Below are 26,872 nucleotides of genomic sequence, written 5' to 3' on the forward strand. Positions count from 1 at the left end.
TCCCTCCCTACCTCAAAAGGGGTTTAGGGGACATGGAGAGAAAAGTGATGCCTGAGGGTGAGAGTGTTGTTTTCGTGCTATTTTAGAACTATTAGAGCTGGAAATCCAGCAATTTTCAAATCCTGCCCTGCTAATAACCTCTACATTGGGGAAATTCCCAAGGGAATTCTAGGCAATGAGTAGCAGAACTGAATTTGTCATGTTGGTAGGTTTGGAGCCCTCTGGTAAATGCTGGAACTGGAGCATGCAGCTTAGATGTTCTCGGCAGGATTTAATCTTGAGATTGTATCACTCTCTAGCCAGTCTCATGAAGGAATAAAATCAAGAAGGAGGGAGCAAGATGGTTGCCTTTGCATCCAGGTCCAGGTCTTCATGCCACCTCTCAGTGACACTGACCTTATCTGTCCTGTCTTAAAATGCAACACCTACAACGCCCCCATTTCCTGCTCTATTTTTCTCTTTAGTGCTTATCATCTGAGATTCTCAGTGTTTTCATTATTTACCGTGTGGACGAGGATCACTCCCAGGGAAAATGTAAATTCCATGAAGAAAGGGATTTGGGTCTGCTTTATCTCAGCAACGGAAACAGTGCTTGGGTTGAAGAAGGCATTCAACACGTATTTGTTGAATGAATAAAAGGGAAGAAGGAACGCCAACGTGTCCCGTGTACCTCTTAACAGATGGTAGCCCATGCAACCAGTAAACCCTCGCTTGGTGCATGTCCTGGGACGCTCACCAACAGGATCTGCAGGTCTGCCACAGGAGTGGGTCCCAGGGTAGCAGGAAGGGGAGAGAACAAGGAGATGTGGGGCTGTGGGAGACAGAGGAGGCTGACCGTTTCTTCACAAGCGGAGGGAACAATTGAGAGAATCAAAGAAGGGCCGGCCTGATGACTGAGAGAACATTATCCCCAATTCCATGAGGGCAGAAAGAAGTCTACACTGGAGGATATTTCAGCTCTGGACTCATTTTCCCATGAGAACATTAGGTGGTTAGTCTCTCTGCTATTAATAGTTTAGTGTGTTTCAGAGGCACGTACAACATTGTGGAAATATTGTGGACAATAATTCTGTGTTTCAAATAATAATATGCATGTATATTTTTATGCCTATATTTGATTCATGCCTACCTATCATTCTTTTTGGAGGGGAGGAAGGTAGGGAGGAAGAGGAGAGTCTCACACCTTAGAAAGAATGGATTCAGAATAAAATTCCCTTTTGGATAGGCTGTAGGCTGCTATGAAGGGGAAGCTATTCTTGGTAAGTTAACCTGAATTTTGGGAAGCCTGTCCAGGGTCATTAGAGATATAAATCACATTGAGGATTTCATGACATTGAGCCTTCATTCACGATTTCCTCTTTTACTTGATTAGTTGGTAAGTCAACCTTAAGCAGTGTGAAATTGGCTTTGTAGTATACTTTTTACAAGTACAGAGCTCTATCAGAGACTTCTAATGCTCCATCAAATGGCAAATCTGCATTCAATAACTATTTCAGTGCACATTTTTATACTCCTAGAACTGCTTACCAAAGATCACGGCTAAGGTTGTGGAAGCCTTGGTCACATGGGGAGAATGTGGCAGGCAGTAGACAGCAAAGGGACTCATGCCTTTCTCATCTCTCTTATGCCATTGGCATACCTGCTACCTTGGAATTCCCAGGTAGACCATTTAAATGGGTTGGAGATTTATACGGTGTGTAATCAAGGAAGGGTAAAGAGAGCCCTTAGCAAAAAAAACTTTGCTGGTGAGAGCCTTCCTTTAATCTGCATCAGTGTACTATTTCCACTGCTTATGATCACCACCGATGCCGCCTGAGTTGACAGTGGTGATACTGATACAAGTCAGTCCTGTGCTACCCACCTGTTCCCAAGCATACTTGATGAAACACACACACACGAAATAATTGGGATTATTTTCGAGCAGTTAGTATATATCAAATTCTGAGCTAGGTACTCATTCATTCGTTATCTTTAATCCTTCTAACATCCTGGGGGGTGTGTAACTGATGAGGAAATCAAGACTCAGAGAGTTTAAAAATTTGTCCACATGACAAGTGAGTACTAGATTTAAAGCCAGATTTCTCTGGCTAGCAATCTCATTTTATTTTGCTACACTTCATATCTCCTGGAGGAGACACTGACTTCCCCAAATCACCAGTGACAGGGGTTGGACGTGCTTAATGAGGGCGGTGGAAGGGGATTTGAATTTCATGGTACTTATTACAATTTGCCATTAGATGGGTGATTATTTAAACTTCAGCACCACGTGTATTTTTAACTTTCCTAGTTGCCACATTAAAAGAGTAAAAGGAAACAGTTAAGATTAATTTTAGAAGTCTATGTAATTTAATTTATCTAAAATATTATTGCTTCAACATCAATTCAACACAAAAATTATTAATGAGATATTTTATATTACTTTTGTACCAAGTTTTGGAAATCCAGGGTGTATTTTACACATACAGCACATCTCAATTTGGACTGTTCATATTTAAAGTGCTCAGTAACCACATGTGGCCTGTGATACCACCTGACAGCACAGATACGGACTGTAAATGCCACAAAGGTGAGGACCAGCACCAAGTGCAGCCATCCAGTCGGTATCCAAATCCATACTGGGCATGTGAATACTTCATGAATGAATGAATAAATAAATGAAAATAAAAATTGACACAAAATGAACATATGGAAATTTACATTATTAATGACATGACCCATGAAAAATCTGCATAGTTTGAAGATTATTTATTCAGGTCTTTTACTTGGCACATTTAAGTACAGACTACTACTGAACTGTAGTCAACTACTATATATGTATGTGTATATATATATACATATATACACACATTTACAACATGTATATATATGTAGTAAAATGCTTATATGTATTATATACATGTAGTAAAAAATATACATATGTAGTAAAATGCTTATATGCTTATATGTATATCCCCATGGCTCTACCTCCAGCTGTCTGCTAACTTCTATCGCTCTATCTCTACTGAGACAGAAGAAACTGTACACAATCACGTAAATCTCGGAAGGTCTGGAAATGGAAAAACTAGGGTCTGAGCAACCATGGAGAGCTAGGTGAGGCTCTCATTTCAGTGTGTAAGATACTGTTGTAGTTTCCTGAACTTTACTTGCAAATCTTCATTTAAGAGCATTTCAAGATGGATGTAAGAACGTGTGTGTGTGTGCGTGCGCGCACATGTGTGTACCCACATGGGGAGGTGGAAAGGTTGCAGAATTCAACTTGTTCAATGTACTAAACGGTGCAGGGTATACTCTACATTAAACAGTGAGGGCTATTTATAAAAGCCACAATCTGGGTCATTCACAGCACAGATTGCTAATATGTAGGTTATATTTACAACCGAGCAAATCCAATTTTGTATTACATTAGAATTACCCTCATGAGTTTAAAAACTTCATGCTTTTGCTTCCTGCCCCAGTACATTAGGCATGTCCTTAGCAGTGATATGTAGGCTATAAAATGCAATTTTTTTTTCTTTTTTGTAAATGGCATTCAATACAGAATGGAGACGGGATGGTTATCATAGCTTGCTGCAGACTTCAGGTGGAAAATATTTTAATTTCCCCATAGATAAAGCAAAAAGCAGGGCAGACTATTTGGTCTCCCAGGCTTCTCTTTGCTAATGCAGATTTATAATTGTTCCTCTTGAGATTCTACTTTTAGTTGTCTAATTGTTACAACCCTTTGATATAGCTTACCTAACCTTTGGGCCACATTGCTTCATACATCTGTACAACAGTGGTGTCACCCTACAGTTTGCCCTTGACACATTTTGAAGCAAGTCAATCTTTAGTATGTCTCACTTTCTTTTTCTAACCCCTTCATTCCTTGACCTTTTCCTTGTGATTCTTTTCAGTGCTCCTCTGCCCCCACTCCACTGCATCTTGTTTTTTTCTTGTACCAAATACCTACATTCTGTTCTCTGGCGGAGCTGGGGGGCATGTCATATGTATAATTTAATTTGTAAGGTCTCCTTGGATGACTTGCATTTAAGCCTTCTATTTCATGTTGGGGGGTAACAAATGAGTTTCAGACATTGACATGTGGTTGGCAGGGATGCATTTCTGGACTCAGTGACTTTGAGGATGCCATGAGTCAAGGTCAAACCAGGTAATCAGAGGGAACTTAATTCAGGGCAATACTTATACAGACAATGGAAGGGATAAGAAGCCAAATAGGGGATGGTGAGATAACCCAGAGATTGGGAGCTGTTAGATAACCACTACCACACTTAGTCTGGAAGGACAGTAGAGAGAAGTAATTTTCTTGGAGCCAAGGGTTGGGGCCATCAGAGGGCAGCTGGAAGCAAGGCAGATGTGTTCTGAAGAAACTGGAACCCCAGAGGACACTGTCGGAGATGAAGAGAAGCATCCTGGCTTCCCTCTTCTTCCTGCCTGCCCTCACTCTTCAGCAGTGCCTCCCGATGGCCAAACAGAGGGAAGCAGGCCTGGAAAACACTGCAGGGATTAACCTCTGTGTAATTAGAGCAGCGCAGGAGAAGGCAAGGAGGAGGTCGGAGAGCAAACAGGCTGAGGACCAGCCAAGTTCATGGGAAGTGTGTGCTCTGTGAAGATTGGCGACAGACCCTGGGTGCTCCAGGTGAAGACTGAGGGGCATGAGATCTGAAATGAGCTGGGCACACACATCTGGGCCACAGTCTTCTGTCAGCTGTCAAGGATAATGAGATTCATGAATTTCCTCGCCTTTGTGCCCAGGAGCTAATCTATTGCCAAATCCTGTTGCCTTTACCTCCTCGATATTTGCTGAGTCAGTTCACACATTCTCTTCCCACCATTACCATTCTAGCCCAAGCTTTCGCCATCCCCTGCTTTGATTACTCGCATTACTCCCACCCACCTACCAGCATCTGTTCAGATTCAGGCCACTGTCGTGTCTATTCTTTACACAGGAGGCAGGACAATCTTCTCAAACTGTAAATACGATCATGTTGCCACCCTGTGTAAATTCCTTCAGAGGTTTCACTTTGTGTTGGGTGTAAGGACAGCTTCTTAACAGGATTGGCAAAGCTGGGACTGGTCTGGCCCCCACCAGTTTCTTCAAACTCACCCTGCTCATTATGTTTCCCTGAGCTCTTTCTCCTCCAGCTACAATGGCCTTCTTCAGGCTTTGAACTTGTCATGTTTGCCTCCTGCTGTAGGGCATCTGCGGACACTGCCCGACTGCCTCAAATGCTCTTTTTAGTTGACCTCTGTTCATCTCTCAGATCCTGGCTCAGTCGTCATTTCTTTGGGGAAGTCCTCTTTGACTTCCCTAAATAGGTTATCTCTCAGCCATTCTGATTTTTGAAATCAGAGATCATATCTCCCCCACTGTTTCTTTCTATGGCATAGAAGGTACTATGGATAAAGTGTGTCCCCCACCAAATTCATACACTGAAGCTGTAACCATTCCCCATCCCATGTGATGGTATTTGGAGCTGGGGGGGGGGCAGTGATTAGGTCTAGATGAGGTCATGAGGATGGTGCCCTCATGATGTGATTTGTGCCCTTAGAAGAAGAGACAGCAAAGACCTTGCTTCTTCTACTTCTCTCCATCATGAAAGGACACAATGAGGAGGTGGCCATCTGAGAGCCAGGAAGAATGGCTGAAACGTGGAAATGAATCTTCTGACAGCTTGATTTTGGACTTCCCAGCCTCCAGAACTATGAGAAATAAATGTCTGCTTAAGCCCCCTAGTGTCTGGTATTTTGTTATAGCAGCCTGAGCTGACTAAGACAGATTTTGGTACCAAGAAGTAGGGTGGTGTTGTAATAAATGACAACACATGGAAGGTTCTTTGAAACTGGGAACTGGGTAGAGACTGGGAAAGTTTTGAGGTGCTTGCTACAAATATGGACATTGAGGCTGATTATGGAGTAACCTCAGATGGAAATGAGAAACATGTTATCAGGAACTGGGGGAAAGGAGATCCTTATTATAACATGACAAAGAACTTGGCTGGGTTCTCAGTGTTTTGTGGAAGGTAGAACCTGTGACTGATGAAACTGGATATTTAGTTGAAGAGATTTCTTAAGGAAAGTATTGATGGAGTGGCTTGGTTCCTCCTGTCCTTATAGTAAAAAGTGAAAGGAAAGAGATGAATTGAAGAAGGGATTGTTAAGCAAAGAAGAATCAGAACTTGAAGATTTGGAATATTCTCCTTCTGTCCATACTGCAAAAGATGAGAAAGCATGTTCAGAAGAGACCCAGACCATCACTCAATAAAGAGAAGATGAGATTATACCAGCAAATACACTGCCAGTGTGAACTTAAAGGGCAAAGAAAGCAGGATGTCATGAAGGAGAGCTGTGGAACTTCTTGGATTCTGTAAGATGGGACTGTAAAGTATAGCACATGTTGTATTCTTCAGGAAAAGGTAAGAAGGATTCAGAGATCATCAGAATTACTACTCCCACCACAGCCCGTGGGAGCAGCGCTAGTTCCTCCTCAATTTCAAAGGGTAAGGCTGCCTTTCTGGTTTGGGTGGGTCAAGATGCCCCTGCCCAGGACTTCAGGATGGGGCTGCCCTCACAGAGAGCTTCAATGGTGGTGCTGAAGGGGCAGGGTCTCCCCTCATAGCTGTGGTGGTGATGCTGCCACTCCAGTGGATCTGGAAGGTGGGATATTGAACCAAAGAGGATTTTTCTGGAGCCTTAAGGTATGATGGAATTTGCCTTGCTGGGTTTTGACTTATTTGGGACCCATCACCCCTTCTTTCTTTCCTATTTCTCCCGTTTGGAAAGGGGATGTCTATGCTATGCCTGCCCCACCAATACGTTTGGGAAGCACATAACTTGTTGAGTTTCACAAGGTCTTAGCTTGAGAGGAATTTTGCCTCAGGATGAGTTGTACCTCAAGTCTCACCCATATCTGATTTTAGGTGATATCTAGATGACACTTGGGGCTTTAGAGTTGATGCTAGAATGACTTAAGACTTTTGGGGTTGTCTGAGCAGAATGGATGTATTTTGCAAGTGAGAAGAACTTGAATTTTGGAGGGCAAGGGGTGCGATGCTATGAACTGGATTATGTTCCCTCAAAATTCATATGTTGAAGCCCTCAGCCCCACTGTGATGGTATTAGGAGGTGGGGCCTTTCGGAAGTAATGAGGTTTAGATGAGGTCATGAGGATGGAGCCCTCAGGATGGGATCAATGCCCTTAGAAGAAGAGACACAGGGGACCTTGCTTTCTCTCTCTCTCTACCATGTGAGGAGAAGGTGGCCGTCTGTCAGCCAGGAATAGAAGCTGCACCAGGGACTCGAATCTGCTGGCACCTTGATCTTGAACCCCCAGCCTCTGAAACTGTTTCTTAAGCCATCCAGTCTGTGGTATTTTGTTATGGCAGCCTGAGCTGACTAAAACGGGAGGTACCGAGTAAATGAAGAATGAATGAATGAAGACTGTCAGACAGGAAACGGCAGCTCAATAAGCCAAATGCTCCCGTTGGGATCCGTTTCTGGTCCCGCTTAAGGTGACCTTTTATCCTCTCCAGCCATTATGTAGGGTGTGACTCTGTTTTGCACCCACCACACTCATTTCAGGTCAGAAGGAACTGTTGCATTTCATGGCCTGAAGCATTTTGTGACTCTATCCTTCCTTCCATGATGGGTGTGAGTTTACACCTGGAAATAGTATCCACCTCTGGACGCTATGGAAGGACAGGCCATGTAGGTTTTGTCCTTGGGAGAAAAACTATATTTGGGCAAACCCCCGTTTATTTTCTCCTGGTCTCCATTAGGAAAAGCTGCAGACCAGAAGGATACTGTGTATTTCTTTTGCTTCCACACGTGGCCTTTCTTTACTTAAAATTCTTTATTTCTTCCCATTCATTCATTGCTAGGTTACATTTTCTGTAACAATGGGCTGCCATTTAGTTTCTCTCCCTAAGCCTAACTGGTCCTCAAGCCAAGGACTCACCGCCATGAAGTATTATTTTACAGTGCGGAGAGGCACATGGCTCTCCCCAGTGGCCTTTCATCTGCACTGATCAACCAATAAGAAAAGCCTGCTGTCAGAGGTACAAGGCAACCTCTTTGTCTGAAACCACCCACTCTTCCTTTGTTTTCCTCCAGTGCTCACTGTGCGTTATGTCCTCCACGCTCTTCTCTGTGGCTCTGCAGATAGGAAACTTTAAATGCAGGGTATTTAAAAATAATAAAGAAAAAAAAAAAACTCAGTAGAGTTGTGTGGGAGGCCAGGATCCCCCCCACTGCTTCAGGATCTAGTTGTTAAGGAAGGGCATGTGGACATGCATAGACTGAGGCCATGGGAGGGAATGAAAACCAACAGAGCCCCTCCGACATTCCAGGGACTAAGTATTAGTGCGTATCTCATCCCAGTCAGTCCTTACCAAAATCCTGTAAGGTGGTGAAATTGGCACTTACTTCTCCATTGGGAGCTGGGGGCAGCACCCTAGCTACCTACCTGCCTTTCAGGACCAAGGCATTCAACCCCCAGCTGCCAAGCTCAAGGCTCACATGAATGACCTTCAACTCTAGGGAGTCTCCCGGTTCAAGAAACACCTTCTTCCCTTCCCTGGGGTACCTGGTCAGTATCAGAGTACAAAGAACCAGCCCCCTTGCCTCAATTTGGGGCACCTGTGAAGGGCACCCTAACTCCAGGGCTCTCTGTGGGTCAGTAGAGGTCTCTGTTATGACTCTGTCATGGTTTAGTTTCTCCCATCCCCCAATCCTGCTTCCTCACTTCTTTATGGGTTTGTCCCTGAGACCTTCCCTTTCCCCCCTGTAAATGTGCTGCATGCAGAGAGCCATCTCAGAATCTGTTTCCTACCTGTTATGAGTTGTGTTCCCCCAAAATTCATATGTTGAAGTCCTCACCCCCAAAATGTGACTATATTTGGAGATAAGAGATGATGAAGTTAAAATGAGGTCTTTGGGGTGGACCCTAACCCAATATGAACTGTGTCTTTAGAGATACCAGACACATATGTGCACACAGAGGGATGACCATGAAGACACAGAGAGAAGGCAGCCTTCTGCAAGCCAAGGAGAGAGGCCTCAGAGAAAATCAACTCTGCCCACACCTTGATCTTGGACTTCCAGCCTCCAGAACCTTGAGAAAATAAATCTCTGTTGTTTAAGCCACCCAGTCTGTGGTATTTTGTTATGGCAGCCCTAGCCAATCAATATACAACCTAAGACATCTTCTCTACATATACGCACTACTATATATAAAACAGATAACGAATAAGGACCTACTGTATAGCACAGGGAACTCTACTCAATTCTCTGTAATGGCCTATGTGGGAAAAGAGTCTAAAAAGAGTGGATATATGTATATGTATAACTGATTCACTTTGCTTTACATCTGAAACTAACACAACACTGTAAATAAACTATACTCCAATAAAAATTACACAACAAAAAAACAAGAGAGGACCCACAGGCATGTGAAAAACAAACAAATAGAAAACAACAAAAAAAGACATCTTCTCTGTCTCTAGCTCTCCATTTTAGAAATGAGAACCTGAGGGTCAGAGAGGTTATAGAATTAGCCTAAAGTCACAGAGCCAGAAAGCAGGGGTCCTCATGCAGTCCATGTCTTTCTACTACATGAGATGAAATCTAAGCTTCCTACTGCTACCTGCTTATCCCTTTGTAAACACTATTAACCCTTACTACAAATACTAAAAATTAATATACAATGGCATTTCACCCCTTTCCAGAATGATAGCACCTTCTAATGCGGTTGATCAAGAGGTACAAGCTACAAATTTGTTTATTTACTTTACCAATCATCACAAATAGCATGTTCCCTCCCACCCCAAACATACTTACAAAATTCAAGGCAATATACGGCATGAGCAATACTTATGGAATATATAATTTACTTACGAAAACTATACTAACTTCAAACCAATCTCAAAAGTGAGATTAAGAAAACTTTCTAGGTTTCTAAACTTCTATGACTTTTCTAAGAAGTGAGAAAACATAACCTAATTTTAGCTAAGGGAAAATTTATTGATCTACCCTGGAAGGTAAAAACTATTTATATTTAATTTTGCAAAGTATTGTGATTCCCATAACCATAAAATAATAATAACTGCAGTTTGAGTCTTTAAAGTTTAACATGTCAAACATACCAAATTATTTCTACTATCAGGATTTTATTAAACTATATATTCATAATTAAAAATAAAACCTTATTAGAATGGCTGAAAAGTTCATCTCTCCAACTAGCATTACTCTCTGTACTGGGAAAAACTGAATGGTTATCTTGGGGTTTAGGAAGAGGAAAGTTGAAATATAAAGATGAAGTTATGACAAATCCTCTTCAGGAAGAAACAACAGCAAATGCACGTTTGCATTTGGAATTGTAAACAAGGAGGTGGACAGTGAATGATTTGGGGTTGTATGTTAGGCTGGGAGGGATCTTAGAGATGCTGCAGTCCGTTTAATAGATGAGGGAACTGGGGCCAGAAAGATTAAATGATGTGTCCACAGTCATAGGCCCATTATTGCTGGAGCCAGGCCTGGAACCAATGGCCCCCAGCTACTGGTCAGGGGTTCTTTGCCCTGTGACTTGCTGCCTTTCTTTCTACAGAAGCTGAACTTCAAATACAAATGTAATCAAGTTAAATGAAATCCAAAAGTAATATTTAAAATAGAGCCACACCTTTTGTGAATGATTTTCATCACCATATGTTGTAAATGGGATTAATCTAAGCACTATGCTTGTATTCTATGCCACATAATATAATATTATCTCTTGGGGGGCGGGATGACAGATGCTTGACAGAGGACAGAACAAAACTTATTCAACAATAAAGGTTAGAGAACCACAGGCCTGATAATTTCACCACTTTGTTGAATCAGGGGTTCAGAAAAATGGACATGGCAAGAACTTTCTGCTGGGGTTAAAAAAAAAATCATTGCATAAGAAGCTTACTTGCACTCTTTGGTGTTTTAAGAACAAAGACAGTGATACTTCCTGGGAGAAATCTCAACAGTGGTGAGATTTCCGCAGAGAAATATGACTCACACGTGGGTAAGTGACTCCTGGTGACAAGAGAGGCAACTGCTCTATACACTTAAAGAATAAAATGCATAATGAAAAGACACTGAGATACAAGGCGTAGGACCTCCTATTTCTGTGCTTTGCTTCTGTGTATCCTGTGGAATCTACTTGTGAGAAATCTATAAAGCCACCATTTATCTCTTGTTAACTCTTCTGCTGGGAAAGTCGGTAGAAATAAAATCCACTGCTGTCCCAAACATATTTCTGACAGTTGTCTAACCAATTAAGGTAATTACTGTATGCTGTGGTTGCCCTGTGCACAGCTCGCCTGGTCACACAGCCTCAGGTGGGGCTGCACCTTTGGTAAAACACTGACAAGCTTGTAATGGATACTTCTTGATAGGTAAGTGTTTGAGTCGAGTCAGTATTCAAAAACCTTGTGTCTCCAAGATTCTCTCCCCCCACCAACCATGTACACGCAAAATCATTTTTATTCATAAGTGCCTCCTTGAAAATCAAGTCTCAAGAAACCATTAAGGAAAAAAAGTGTCTATCAGGTACTTGTTTCTTATTTCTCACTTTTTTGGGGAGGATTGTGTCAAGTGTTCTTTTATGACAGAAGTCAGGAAAATAATCTACTTACAACATATAAATCCATGCTAATGTATAGTGTTTTTGACTAGAGAGTAATCATGGTGTGTAACTGCCCGAATGAGCTGGTTGATTACCCTGTAGAATGGAGCCAGGTGGGGTAGAGGGGCAGGCACTCTGACTCGTGCAAACACTGATAACCAGTTTATTTATAATGTGGTCAGTTTGCCATTAAAAAATACAGGGTTCATTAGGGATAATTTAGGAGTTTGGGATTAACAGATACAATCTACTATATATAAAATAGTTAAACAACAAGGACCTACTATATAGCATAGGGAACTGTATTCAATATCTTGTAATAACTTACAATGGAAAAGAATGTGACAAAGAACTATATATAATATATACATAGCTGAATCACTTTGTTATACACCTGAAACTAATATAACATTATAAGTCAACTGTACTGCAATTAAAAATTTTTTTAAAAATACAGGGTTCATCTACCTAAGTGTCCTAGACTTAAACTCACCAGTGACCATGAAAACTCCCTCCCTGTAACCTGCAACAACCAGTCCGTATGTACCAAAATCAGAATGAACTCTCGAAAAAGATATTTACCTGAACTCTGCCAACAAAAGCATCCCTTAGGCTATTTGTATTTTGTCAAATTTCGGTGGGTATAATTAGCAGTATAGAGATTATTTGGGGATGACTGCCACATTATCCTGCAATGTACGAATGTGCATAACACCCATGCATGACAATCTGTAGGGATAGTTTTAGTGTTTAGTGGCAATTTCATAGATAACCGCCATTGGATACAAAGCCCCAGCGCTTCTAAAGCTATTTTGAATGGATTATTGGTGCCAGGTACCTTAGACAGGAATAAGTTTTTAAAAGTGCTTGTCAAATTTCTTTCCCTGATTGTTATCAGTGTCGTCCTATATCCTGAGGGGTTTTCAGCCAAGGTCTGTTCTCTGAACCTCTCACGGGATTGTTACTTTCCTCCAGGAAGCGAGCCAAAATTACACACCTCCTCCTCGGATGTATTCCCACTTGGCTCCATGCTTTTAACCACAGACATGGCCTTATTTTGATATGCACTTCATTTAAAGGCTGCTTCTGCCAGAACTCAGGCATCTGCTGCTAGTATTTCTCACTGCACTGCAAGACGTCTCTTCAAGTGGCTTTGTTACTTCTCTCATCCTAAAAGTACTGAACTTCATTTTTTTTCTTTTTTAAAACATTGTCTTCTATTTCAAGGTTTACTTTTCCTTAACATAAAAAGATACACACACACACACACACACACACACACACATATATATTTTTTTCTATTCTGAGGATAATAGGAACCCAATAAAAAATTATGATAGAAAATTAGAAGTTAAGAAATGTAATAAAAGCATCATTTTATTTGTGGGCGTGTGGGCGTGTGTGTGTGTGTGTGTGTATGTGTTTCCTGGCTCACTGTTGAGAAGAATGCAGGGGGTGATCGCCTAATTTTTAGTATGACAGGACATCTTTTTCATTAATTAAAACATCTTTTTTCTTGTTGAGAGAAGAGCACTTGGTGTCATTTCTTTGAAGTGGGCCTTGTTTGGGTTTCTTTGGATTGTAGGCAGAAATCCACTTAATCCAGTTATAGGATTACTAGCCATACTAGATTAAGTGGAATGTTTATATCTAAGAATAATTGCTGTAACCTGAGTGGGGATGTGTAATTGCATTTCTTTATACACGCACACACACACACAGACACACACACACACGTGCACGACTTGCCTACACGCATCTCCAGAGATCATGTCTGGTTTTCAAAATAAATCACAAAGGAATAGTTTAAGGTAGAAATGGGCATCCTTACGTTAAAAATAGACAGCATAATCTTACAGGTTTTATTGCAGTCTCTCATTCTCCTCATCAAGTATTGGAGGAGAGCTGAGGAATTGCGTGGGCTGATTGCTTAGTTCCGTGTGTGTATCAAAGAGAAACAGAAAACCCATAGAAGTGCGTGTATTACAGTGATTAGGAATCCAGGCACTTCAGGCTTAAGAATCTTAAAGATGACTTGGAACAAAATATTTTCCTTGAGATGTAGAAGCCTAGACACTCATTCAAGGGTCCTGGAAAGATTACTAAGTTCATTGTGCCACTTTTTTGCCAATAGAGTTTCAAATTAGAGAATTATTTTACATATGCTATTGGAAGGGATATTCAGATTAGGTCAGTCCTGGTTGGTGGGCAATCTCTTACACTTCCTTTTCTGTTCCATGTGCATCTTCCTAAAGGAAAATGCTCTTTTTCTCTATCTCCATAGTTAATGGTGAGAAGGGTTTGCAAAATTTTAGGCTTTATTTTTTCTTATTTGTTTAATCATCTGCTCATATTTCTTCTATGAAGCTATCATTTTAGTGTATGCTAGTCATGTTATGCTGATAGTTTTTTACATGAAATATTTTAAATTTATTTTAAAACACTTTTTATGTCTATACACAAATCTATACAAAAATATCACAGCTGTATTACCGATGTAGCTCCGTCAGGTTTAAGGTCCACTGAAGCCCAGAGAGGGAAGTAATTGCCCAGCCACTCCTCTAAGTAGTAACTGAATCAGGTTAGAACCAGGTTCATCAAACTGACTCTGTCCTTGCTGTGCCCTCTGTAACAGAAGAGTCCTCACATCCGCTCTCCTGTGACCTTTTCCCTGGTCCCAAATTGCTCCCTGCTGGGAGGAGTGAGTAAGATCACGGTCTTGGCCAAACACTCCATGCCTTCATCAGCATTTCACTTGTGTTGCTAGTGGCCAATGTGCTTCTGGGTTTGTGCTCACTTGGTGGCTAGGAGGAGCCTTTGTTTTATTCTGTGTTAGATTCCAGTTTTAACACTGCTCACTGGCATTCGTTACATCGGAAATTTCCCAGGTGGAATGCTGGCAGCCCTTTCATCCAGTGTGGGTACATAATCGATTTCAGGTCCCCCAGTGCAAGCACTTTCATATTCACTTCGTGTTAGAAAGGGGCAATAAAATCACAGCTAGAGTCATACCTCATTAGGGGCTTGTGTATTTCTCAAGGCAAAACGCACTGAATGCTTGGTGTTGAATTTGTTTGTCATCTGCTCTAGTCAGTGGAAAATGGCATCTCACACAAAAGACTGGAGGACCTTCTGAAGGCAGGATCATTCTGTTCTACTTCCTTTATCACCATGAACAGAGACTTGGTTCTTAAGAAATATTTACTGGCTGGCTGTGCTATTTACACTTGTGCTGTTTACACTTGAGTTTCTCTGGGACATGCCTGGTCCTCTTGAAAACAGAACCATCTATCAACATTGTGAAAGGCTGTAGGCTGCTGTGCAGGTGACCAGCGATTGACGAGGGCCTCAGTCCTCCAAGCAAGTTGACCAGGTTGGTATACCTCCGGTTTCCTTGTGTGGTAATTTTAAGATCTGTGTCTTAACTTAGAGAAAATGGAAAGAGAATATTGTCCCCTCCTTCTTTACCAGCTATGACCTTGAACCTTTGAAGTTTATTAGGGATGAGACCAACAGTTTCTCTGACCCTTGGCTCCTCACCACCAGGCAAATACTAAGTAGTAGAGGGAAGACCAGCACCAGGGAACTCAACAGACATCTTGTTACCAGAAATCAAGACTCCAACCTAATTCACAAACTTGCCTTGGTGAAAGAATCTGCTGTCAGCCGGAGGGCTCCTTTCCAGAGGGAGGCCTCCTTCCATGCTGGGGACAAAAGAATGATTCCAGAAGATTCTTCTGCCTGAGAGACTTAATATATAAACCGACAATGGCCAGACCATGTGAAATATAGAACTCTGACCCCCTATCTGCAGCAACCGGTCCAGGAATCCAACTCACTCTCTTGAGTAACCAGCTATTCATGTCAGTCTCGTTAAAAAAAATGTCAGACGACTATTTCTAGTAAATGGTCCAGGAAACAAACAAATAAAAAGCCCTGATAACAATCAGCCTAAAATGACCAGGACTTGATCAACAGTTGACAGCTTTTCTAATTTTTGTCTCTGCTTCCAACTTGGGACCAACCAGGGAAAGCCAAGTATGACCCTCTAAACAATCACATAGGATGACTTCTAGTTAGCCCACCTATAGCTTCTCCTTGACAGCAGCTCCCAAGCAGCCTCCATCCCTGAAGCCCTTTTTTTTTCCTCTGTAAAGCTTTTCCACTCCTCTCCCTGCCCTTGAGTTTCAGCAAAACCATAAGAAATGATGGCTGACTCTTTTACTATAGAAAACTCGGAATAGATAGCCTTTGTTCTGATTTGACTGATCTTCATTTGTTGCCATATGCCCCTCAATTTCTTTTTCCATCGTGTTGCAGAGCAGTTAAGCATGGGGCCCTGGAACCATGCTTACCTGTGTTTAGTTATTTCAGTTTTTATTTCCATTACTCTAGGAGTTGGATCCAAAAAACATTGCTGTTATTTACATCAAAGTGTGTTCTGCCTACGTTTTCCCCTAGGCATTTGATAGTATCCAGTCTTACATTTAGGTCTTTAATCCATTTGGAGTTTATTTTTGTGTATGGTGTTAGGGAGTGTTCTAATTTCATTCTTCTACATGTAGCTGTCCAGTTTTCCCAGCACCACTTGTTGAAGAGACTGTCTTTTCTCCATTGTATATTCTTGCCTCCTTTGTCACAGGTTAATTGACCATAAGTGCCTGGATTTATTTCTGGGCTTTCTATCCTGTTCCATTGATATCTGTGTCTGTTTTTGTGTCATAGGGGTCCCCAACACCTGGGCCATGGCCTGTTAGGAACCGGGCCACACAGCAGGAGGTGAGGGGTGGGCGAGCGAGCGAAGCTTCATCTGCAGCTCCCCATCGCTCCCCATCACTTGCATTACCACCTGACCTATCGCTCGCGTTACCACCCCAAACCATCGAACCATGCCCCCCCCCCCCGCCCCCGTGGAAAACTTGTCATCCATAAAACCGGTCCCTGGTGCCAAAAAGGTTGGGGACTGCTGCCATACTGTTTTGATGACTGTAGCTTTGTAGTGCATTCAGGTGTCAACACTTGCTGGCTGTGTGGTTTTTAGTAAGTCACTTAACACTCTGCTTCAGTTTCCTCATCTGTAAGATGGGAATGATAACTGGATTTGCCTCATAGGGTAGATGCGAGTTTGATGACTTGATACACATTAAAGCACCCAGAGTATTATCTATTCAAAGTGCTAGTGGTGGCTATTTTTAACAGCCCTGTTCCAGTGAAGTTCATTGTCCCATTACTCCTTCCTTTAACCTGCATCAGCAGGTATACATCCTAGTAAGATGTAAATCCGATCTGTAGAGGCAGCACTTGAAACCACTGACATTTATTCACAAATTAACTGAAATTAGCATGTAAGATTTATGAACCTAGGAAGAGTCTTGGAAATAAATCTGGCATCAGCAAAGCTTGAGAAAGGCCTCACATGTGTGGGTCTTTTGGGGTAGTGAAGTGGGTAGGTAATTAAGTGGGCAACAGGGAACTTCAGCGGGCACTGGATAAACACAAAGGGGCTAGAACAGTAAGACACTGAACTCCTCAGGATGTGTATGTGATTGTGGGGGGAGGATTCATGAAAATGGACATCAGTACCACGAATTTCCATCCACTTAACTGAGGCCAGGATTCTCACAGTGGCCGCAGTCCTGGTAGACTCGTCTGTTTTAATTATGGGTGGAAGTAGACGGACACTTTCCTCCTTCCCCGGAAGGAACCCAGCACTCCCTGTGCAGACTTTCTTTTTCTGTTCATCAGGAAGTTATCTGAAGAGTTTATCACTTGTAACATTCACCAATTTGGATGGAGAGGATCAACCTTTCCTTCCCTGCTGTTCCACAATCTCCTCTTTAGTCATGAATCACTGTGCGGGGAGGCAGATCTCCTAGATTTTAGGAATGTTAAAAAGCCCTTTTTCTCTGTCAAAAGGCAAACCTGGCTTAGATGTTTTGCTGGAAAATAGGCAAGCCGTGAGATTTCTCTTGATGGCTATTGTGAACATCCCCTGAAGCAAGTAGTTCCTGAGAGGATCTCAGTTTCTGAGCCTTGAGCCTGGAACTGCGTGCAGGAGATAAGGATAATGTGGGTGTTAAGAGCCAGAAGCCTGCCATCCTTGTCTCACATTAGATTGAACCCATTCCTTGGGTTTTCGGTTTGGGGGGCAATGTATCATGCTGTGTGTGCTGACACGCATGCTCCCAGACTTTGCAATGAAACAGTTTAGGCTGTGACACAGAATTAAAACCTCACCTCGAAGTCTTTCTTCACCCTTCAGCAAGAGAAGTTGCAGGGTTCTTAAACCAAGTCTGTTCAAAATTGAGACACTGGAGCAGTAGGAATGATTGCTGTTTCAATGTTTTTTGGAAAGAGATGGAGTATCAATATTACTTAAAAACCAAACCAAACCAAACCAAAAAAACCCCCCAAAAAACACAAGGGAGCCAGACAAGTTCTCCCTTTACCTCTTGAAATAATCTGTTTCCTAAAATTTGCTAGAACTACACCTGGCAGTCTTCCCTGAGTACCTCAGGGAAAAGAAAGAAAAATCTAGAAAAGATTCCCTTATTTAGCCAGGCTTATTTTCTTACTTTCTGCTTCAAGTAGCCAAGTCATTTACTCTGAATGCTCTGTAACTGAACATGTGTATTTGCTGAGCTATTTCAAATGTGTTCTATTATGCCTTGGCCTTTTTCAGTAATGGACTTTGCACAGAGTTCTAATGCCTGGTGGTACAATTTCTAACTAGGAGGCATTCTCAATGCAAGCTGAGTAAAAGCAGTGGCACAATGCAATAATAAAAATAAGCTCTCAAGACTTGCAGTTCCAGAGTTTTCTGTATAGCTTCAGCAGCCAAGCATCACACAGCCCTGGATTAGGCAGTGTGCCCTTCCACGCCTTGCCTTTGCCATCTGCAGAGTGGGGCTGAAATGCCTGTCCCAACTTCTTTTGTTGCAATTATGACGAGTGAAACCCTAATGGGTGAGTCAATTCCCAAATTAGCACAGAATGGGAGGATCCTATCTTTTTGAAACCTCTCAATGAAAAAAATGTTGCCTGCCGTATCAGTAAACAAAGGCTGCTGCAGCCATTGAGCCATTACATTACAGCCGCCCCCGACGGTTCACCCTGAGGAGACTCAGGATGAGAAAGCACAGGACACTGGCCCCGGATAGCTGAGGTGCCTATCAAAGGAATGATTTCAGTGAACCCAGACTCTTGTGTCTTCCCACACATAGAAAAGCGCTAAAGTCCTTAACTTGAGATATCTTGTTTTCTTTAACTGTAATCTTTTGATGTTCCGACACCTGGTCTTTGTTGTAAAAACTCCTGTATATCCTGGCTCCTCCCTTCCCTCTTTGGAGCAGTCCCTCAGAGCTATCTGAGATGCTGTGTCCTGGACTTAAGTCCTCAGTTTTGTCTGCCAAATAAAACATAATTCTCAACTTTTAGGTTGTGCATTTATTTTTTCAGTTGACAGAGCCATTGAGATTCGCTCTGTATTTAGTCAAGCAAAGGGCTACCTTCCACAGCGGCCAACTCCACAGAAACCCAGGACAAAGACTAAACCCTGGTCCCTAATGGTGATAGATGAAGATGGTACTAAGGCCCTTTACATGTACTATCTCTTTTGATATTTACTGAAACCCTACAGAAGAGCTGCTGTTATTTTTTCTTTTTCTAAATAAGAAAATAAGGCTCAGAGAGGTAAAGAAACCTTCCCCAGATCTCATAGCTACTCTATAACCCTGGGATCTCTACTCTTAACCACGTCATCAGTGATTCTTGAGAATCAACTTTGGGCCAAATCCCCGAAACCTGGAATTTGCACCAGAAATCCACGTCTTTTTATAAGGATGATTCTGCTATGAATCAGTGGCCATGAGACCTCTGAGAAGCATTGCACAAAATTACCATTCACTGTCCTGCTACTATTTATTATATACATTTATATGCTACTTCTGTCTTAAAAAGATTTGGGAAAGCTTGAAAAAAGGATGTCACTCAAACAAAAAGGTTAAGACAAAATACAAATGGAAATCAGAACTAATAAGGAGATGAAGAGACCAAGAGAAAAATGTCCTTCTTTCTAGTTAGTAGGACAAAGGGCAGTGGTATATTGTCATCATGATCAACTTCCTTCCCTGGACATTTTTTATTTCCTTGAGTAATTCCCCTGGGCTCAGCACGCATCATTCTTTCAAGGTTATCTGGTCTCAAAACCAAACGGTTACTCATCTCTCTTCTTTTCTTCAGAATGTTCAGGGCTAGAAATTTGACCCCTGACTACATCATGACTAGGCTGGGCTCTCTGGGGGGCACACAAGATTGACATCAGGAGACTCTGGTGACAGATGATGGATGAAAGCCAGGAGGGCAGAGAGAGAGGGAGATGTAGGGGGTTCAACCATACACAGTTGGGACTGGGCAGAGGAAGAAACTAATATTGGAGAGATTGGTGCACCAGATGTACTGCATCGCCTCCGCTCGCCCCTCCAGATCCACTCTCTGCCTTTCTCTAACTCCCTTTTTTCCCAGGACGTTGAGCTCTGTGAGCTGCATTGTCTGGACTCTCGCCCTTTGGCTTCCAGTTGGGTTCAGCCAATAGGAGATGATGGTGAGAGAGCAGAGGGAAGGAGGAGGTGAAGATGGGGGTATTTATATTCTGCTTACCTCCCTATTAGGCAAAGGGTTGGTTGGCCCTGGCAGCAGTCCTCTCTGAAGGCCACAGCCTCTGTCAGATGACCCCTTCCTGCGATGACTCTCTTATTTTCTGGTGACCACTCTCTTTCCTTGCCCCTTCTTGCCTACTGATGATAAGGCTTCCTGTTCTGTCATTAGGGCTTGTGGGCATTGTCATTAGGGTTTAGAGGGTGTTGCTTTGCCCCTCTTGGTCATAACCCTCCTCATCCCCTCTCCTTGTCCCTTGGGGACAAGGCGCCATGCCACCTGGAGTGCATGCACTGCTCCCTTCTCAATCAAGATCCGAGTACGAGGGACTCCAATCACTTCTGCACAAACGGCTCCAAGCCTAGTTGCAGGTTCTGCTGGCCGTATTTCTGGGTCGATTATGCACTCAATGTTTTCACCCATAGGTTCGAGGAGTGGTTAAGGCTCAGTTGCTTATGGGGGAGTGAAGTGAGCTAGGTTATGTGGGTGGGGTTCTCCAGACTCATGCATGTGGGACCCCTTCATGAGTCAGTACAGAGCTGGGGGTGGGAAAAGTGAGGGGACAGGCTGATGGCTGAGGGGCAAGGATTGCTGGCTCTCCCTATGCCACAAATTTCCAATAGAACTCCAAGATTACAAATTCAAAGCCAGCTTCCAGATTATCATGAAATGATATTTTTAAGGTAAGAGGATAGAATATATTTTATTTCACAGTTTGTTTACTTAATCTATAACTTTGAAATATGTATAGACATATGGTAGGTGGGTCTCCATGAGCCTCTCAAATGTTGGGATTGGCCTGATGACTCCCCCAATTGTTGCCATCCCTGAGATTCTTCAAACACTGCATTAGCTTCCCTTAATGCTGTCCAACCTTTCTGAATACTCCCATGCTGCTTGTAAGTCTCTTGACTCTCAGTGTCAAAACTCACCCCCACCCCCACCCCCATATCCCGCTTTGTGACACAGGACTTGATTTGCATCTCTGAGAGAGCCACAGCTATTTGTTAGGTTCTTCTGTGCTGAGGGAGAAGTGAGCCTGGAGGAAGAAGAAGGAATTTTCTCTCTTGTTTTTGCCTCTTGTTCCTATCAGCATCATGGCACCTTCACTTTTTCACTATGGCAGCGGCATTTCGTTTCAGTATCAGCAAAAATAGAATCCAGTTTGTTTTTCAAAACTTCCAGATCCAGCATCATCACACCCCCTCAAGAGCCATCAGCACCAACCAGGGAAGCCCCCTCCTCAGAGGTCTGGTTCCTGCCCCATGAGGTCCCTTCTCTAATTTTCTACGTTCTAATAATTTCAATTACTTCCCATAGTCCCTCTGCCCAAGCTGCTTCATGCAGCTGTTTTATCCTCTGTGATTATTTGTGTTCCCTTTTTACTCTTTTAGCTACCCAGTAAACACATCCTTATATTAAATTCTTTCTGTAAAATAACTGGCGTGGTTTCTGTCTCTGATGGCATCCACCATCAAACCCTTTTCAATGGCCCTGCTGGATTGTGGCATGTGTTACCTTCTGGGACCCTGAACGATACTCTTAGCCATGAGTTAAACCAGGAATCCTGTTTCTGGAGTCACAATTAGAGCAAATAATGAGTGTTACCAGCCACAAAACCGACTTGATATCTAATCAGTGGCTTGGGATTCATTAAATTCTCCTCAGCAAGGAAGATTTCGTTTAGAGAAAAAAGATATGCTTACAGAGAAGATGTCATTTCAAAATAGACCAAAAGCATTAGTAGGTATTTATATGGCCAATTCTCTTTGGAGTTTCTCTCAAACCGTGTATGCCGAAAGTACATGAAATATCATTCATAGGAATCACTCCAGTAAGACTCCAAAAGCATCCCTGATGTCCCCTCACCTCCCTCCTCCAGCATAACGATTAAGCTACCGCAAATTCCAACAAAATCCCATTATAACATGACTATTCCATGGATTTGCTTATGTTGTAGGTGTGGCATAAGGCATAAAAGTAAGGCTCAAAATTATGTGCTCCCTTGACATTTGGTAAAATCAGGAGGGCCTCAAATGGCCTAGACACAAGTTCCCCACCCCCCTGCTTCTATGGATGAGGTCCCCTAGCCAAACAACCCTCCTTATCAAAGGGACCAGGGGCAATTCCTGCTCATCCTTGAGTACTAGTGCATTTCAGTTCCCTGCCAGCCCACGGAATTATTCAAACAAGCCAGTCAGGTCCTCCCATGGGAACCAGGGGCACCTCACCCTTTTGATACTACAAAGCCTGGCTCCCACAGCCCCTAATTGTTCTCTTCCCAAATGTAACTGCCATGCGGCCCTGTGTGGCATGCAGTGTCTTCCTCCAGGCTGTGAGTATATGTGACTAACAAACTGCAGTTGATTTCCTCTGTCCAGTATCAGGCCTCCTGTGTTCAGAGCCACCATTGTAACCCTAGGGCAGAAGTCCTTAGCTCACCAATGAAGTGAACAGGAAGTCATTAAAAAATGGGTAAAATGGGGGAATTCCCTGGCGGTCCAGTGGTTAGGACTTGGCGCTTTTACTGCTGTGGTCTGGGTTCAATCCCCAGTTGGGGAACTAAAATCCTGCAAGCTGTGAGGTGTGGCCAAAAAAAAAAAAAAGTGGGTAAAATGGATCTCTCCAAACATACGCTAGGGCTGATATCACAGATTTGGTTTACAGAAAATAGATTTTTTTTCCTTCTCCTAAAACTTCTCTTAGTAAGGAGTTCTGTGGTATTAAACTAATTCATTTATAATATGTGCATATATAGTTACAGATTTGTTTAACACTGTACAGTTTATAAAGAAGACCTTTAAAGGTCCTTTCAAGTTTTAAGTATTCTATATGATGCCTAATCCTACTACAGGAAGAATAAAGTTGCTCCCATTTCTGAGTGCATCATCTCTTTCAGACCGTAATTATGTATCAGGATAACCTCTGGATTCTTTCTAAGAGACACGTCAGTGGCCTGAAGTTAACCATTTCTTTAAAAATGAACACATTTTTTTTTTTCCAAAGATAGGATTTTACTTGATAGCTGGTAAGTGTGTGTGTGTATGGCGGGGGTGGGGGTGGGGGTGGGAGACAGGCACAGAACAACAGATATGTGAGGAAAGAGAAATTGAGTTGAAGCATAAGGTCCATATTTTCAATTTAGTGAATGTCATAAAATTTATCTGTATTTCCCTTTATCCTTTCTCCTTCTGGCTCAGATGAAGATTCTCTCCTTTCCAAGGTTAACCTAACTCTGTGTCCCTCACCTTATTTCCTACTGAGTTTGTTAGAAACTCTCTCAATCAATTTCTTTTTTCTCACTGAGCTCTTTGCCCCATCGACAACCATATTCTGGTTTCCCAACTTTAAAAGAAGTTCTCTAGATTGCCTCAAATCACTGTGCTATTTTTTTACCTCTCCTTTTCCCCTAAACTTCTTAAAAGTGTGTCTATACTTAGTGTCTGCTTTTTCTTATTACGTTTACTCCTAACCTCTTACCTTTTATTTTTCCAGTCCTGATCTTTTTTGATCACTCTAAAGCATTTGATCTTCTGGTCTACTTTCTCCTATTCAAACACTCTGTGAAATGGTAGTATCTTGATTTTCCTTCTATTTTCAGATTGTCTTTTCTTGGTTTCTTTCATTGTCACTGATCTTTCAACTCTCCAATGATATCCTTAGAGTTATTCTTTTTCTTTATACTTGAAAGAAGGGAAATGAAATTTGATGATCTCATTCACTTTCAAAAATCCAAGTATTATATGTCAGTAACATCCAAGTATATATCTGTATACTCTAGTTCTTTCCTGGACCCCAGTTTCCCACCACCTGCCATACATCTTTTACTGGATGGCCCACCAGCATCTCAGATTCAAAACACCTAAACCCTAACCAATTATTTATTTCCTCCAAGAGCTATCCCTCTCTGGGCATAGTCCGTGTCCCATTATTTCTGATTCTATTTCTCCCTCATTTGTGGATCTGCCCTCTGTATCAGAGTGGTTAAGCCATTTTCCCAAGATCACACAGCTAGTCAGCTGTGAATTTAGGATTCAAGCTGACTCCACAAGACTGTGCTTTTTTTTATAAGTTACTCTGAGGTGAAGAGTTAACAAGACCTAGCCTCAGCTCTTGAAGGACCTATAATAAAGTTCAGAGAGTATTATTGTAAATAAAATAATGATCCTTAGAAGGTACTTAAAAATTATTAGTGTACTTTCCTATCTCCCCATAATAATCAGTAAAGGTTTATATAATGATTATAAGAAAAATTTTTCTGGTTCTTCAAAAATTTATATGCTCTAAATACTGGACAGTCTGCCCTTTCCACTGCCCCTTAAAATAGTCTTCATCAAAAGATAAAACAAAGTTTGTTTGATCAACATTTATAGCTAAAATAATAAATGACAACCTAAAATCAAAACATGTCTCTGTATTTAAGCCCATACTGTAAATCATACTTTACACATTCAAATGTAACCTCTCTAATTAATTTCAGGTGTTTAAAGCTATATTATGGTAAGTTGTCATGGTTTCAAACAAGTAAGGATAATTTAGCCATCTGCACTATTTCTTCTCAGTTACAAATCCAGCATTCTGAAATGAGATGGATTTAAATCTGCAGAGACAGCATTCAGAGAAAGAACAAAGCCAGAAATGCTAAGTTCACGAAAATTCCCATCAGCCCGAAGCTCCCACAATATTTGGAGGGTGTCTACTTGAGGGTGGCTGCTCTAAATTTATGTTTTATTTTGACTGAATTCTTTCTTTCTTCAAGAAAATGAAACCTCCATTTTATCTTTTTGCCTTTTGTATTATTGCAGCATCTAAATCTCCCAGTGATGTACCAAGATAGCTCAGAAAGCTCCCAGATCTCTAGCGAGTAAATGATTTCTTTCTGAAATACAAACATGTGATACCTAAAGGAGATGTGAAATTTACTAAAAGAAAAGGATCATCATTTAACAAGTGATAGTTAAGACTGACCTTATTTAGTTATTAAGTATCTATTTAGATATTAAGACTGCAGCAACTGGAACAACAGAGTTATACTGTTTAAATCCTGTTGTGCTGCTTATAATATCAACTTGTATAATCACAGAAAACTTTACCACAGGAGAGTATGCCTCTCTCCCTTAACTTGTGATTTCCACTTAAACTGTTAGGATTCCAACTGTGCAAATAAAAGTGCTGTTTGGTAACAGCTTGTTGAGAGAACTCCATGTTTCCCCAGAATGTACTTGAAGAAGATTAATGAGTTCTACATATATGCCAAATCAATCTGTTCCTCCCTGTCAATCACCATCCCAAGAACAAGGCTCTCTGTCTTTGCTGATGTGTTTACTTTTCTTTTTTGTTTAATTGAGTTATAATTAACATACAATATTATATTAGTTTCAGGTGTACAATATAGTCATTTGATACTTTTATACATTATGAAATGATCACTGAAATAAGACCAACTACCATCCATCACCATATAAAGTTGTTATAATAGTATTGACTATATTTCCTATGTCTACTTTACATCCTCATGACTTATTATCTTATAGCTGGAAGTTTGTACTTCTTAATCCTGTTCACTTATTTCATCTTTCCCTCCACTCCCTTCCCTTTGGCAACTGCCAGTTAGTTCTCTGAATCTATGAGTCTATTTCTGTTTTTTGTTTGTTTGTTTTGTTTTTTAGATTCCACACATAAGTGAAATCATATGGTATTTTTTTCTCTGTATGACTTGTTTCCCTTAGTATAATATTGATCCAAGTTCCAGAAATGGCAAGATTTCATTCTTTTTTATGGCTGAGTAATAGTCCATTGTATATATAAGTATATACCACATCTTCTTTATCCATTCATCTATTGATGTACACTTAAGTTGCTTCCATATCTTGGCTACTGTAAATAGTGCTGCAATGAACACAGGGGTACATATATCTTTCCAGAATAGTGCTTTCATTTTCTTTGGTTAAATACCCAAAAGTGGAATTTCTGGGTGTGGAGTTCTATTTTTAGTTTTTTGAGCAACTTTCATACTGTTTTCTATAGTGGTGGCACCAATTTATATTCCCATCAAGAGTGCACAATGGTTCCCTTTACTTCACATCCTTGCTAACTCTTGCTGTTTCCTGTCTTTTTGATAACAGCCAGTCTGACAGGTGTGAGGTGATATCTCATTGTGGTATTGACTTGCATTTCTTTAATGATTAGTGATGTTGAGCACCCTTTCATGTGCCTTTTGGCCATCTGTGTGTCTTCTTTGGAAAAATGTCTATTCAGGACCTCTGCTCATTTTTTAATTACATTTTTTTTTGATATTGAGTTGTATGAGTTCTTTTTATTTTGGATATCAACTCCTTACTGAATATACCAATGCAAATATCTTCTCCCATTCAGTAGGTTGCATTTTAGTTTTGTTAGTGCTTTCCTTCACTGTGCAAAAGCTTTCTGTAGTCCCATTTGTTTATTTTTGGTTTTGTGGTCTTTCCCTCAGGTATGGAGGAACATAGCTCCACATAATAAAGGCCATATATGATAAATACAGAGCTGACATCATTCTCAATGGTGAAAAGCTGAAAGCTTTTCCTCTAA

This window comes from Balaenoptera musculus, chromosome 2 (assembly GCF_009873245.2).
Source record: "Balaenoptera musculus isolate JJ_BM4_2016_0621 chromosome 2, mBalMus1.pri.v3, whole genome shotgun sequence".
Lineage (NCBI taxonomy): Eukaryota > Metazoa > Chordata > Mammalia > Artiodactyla > Balaenopteridae > Balaenoptera > Balaenoptera musculus.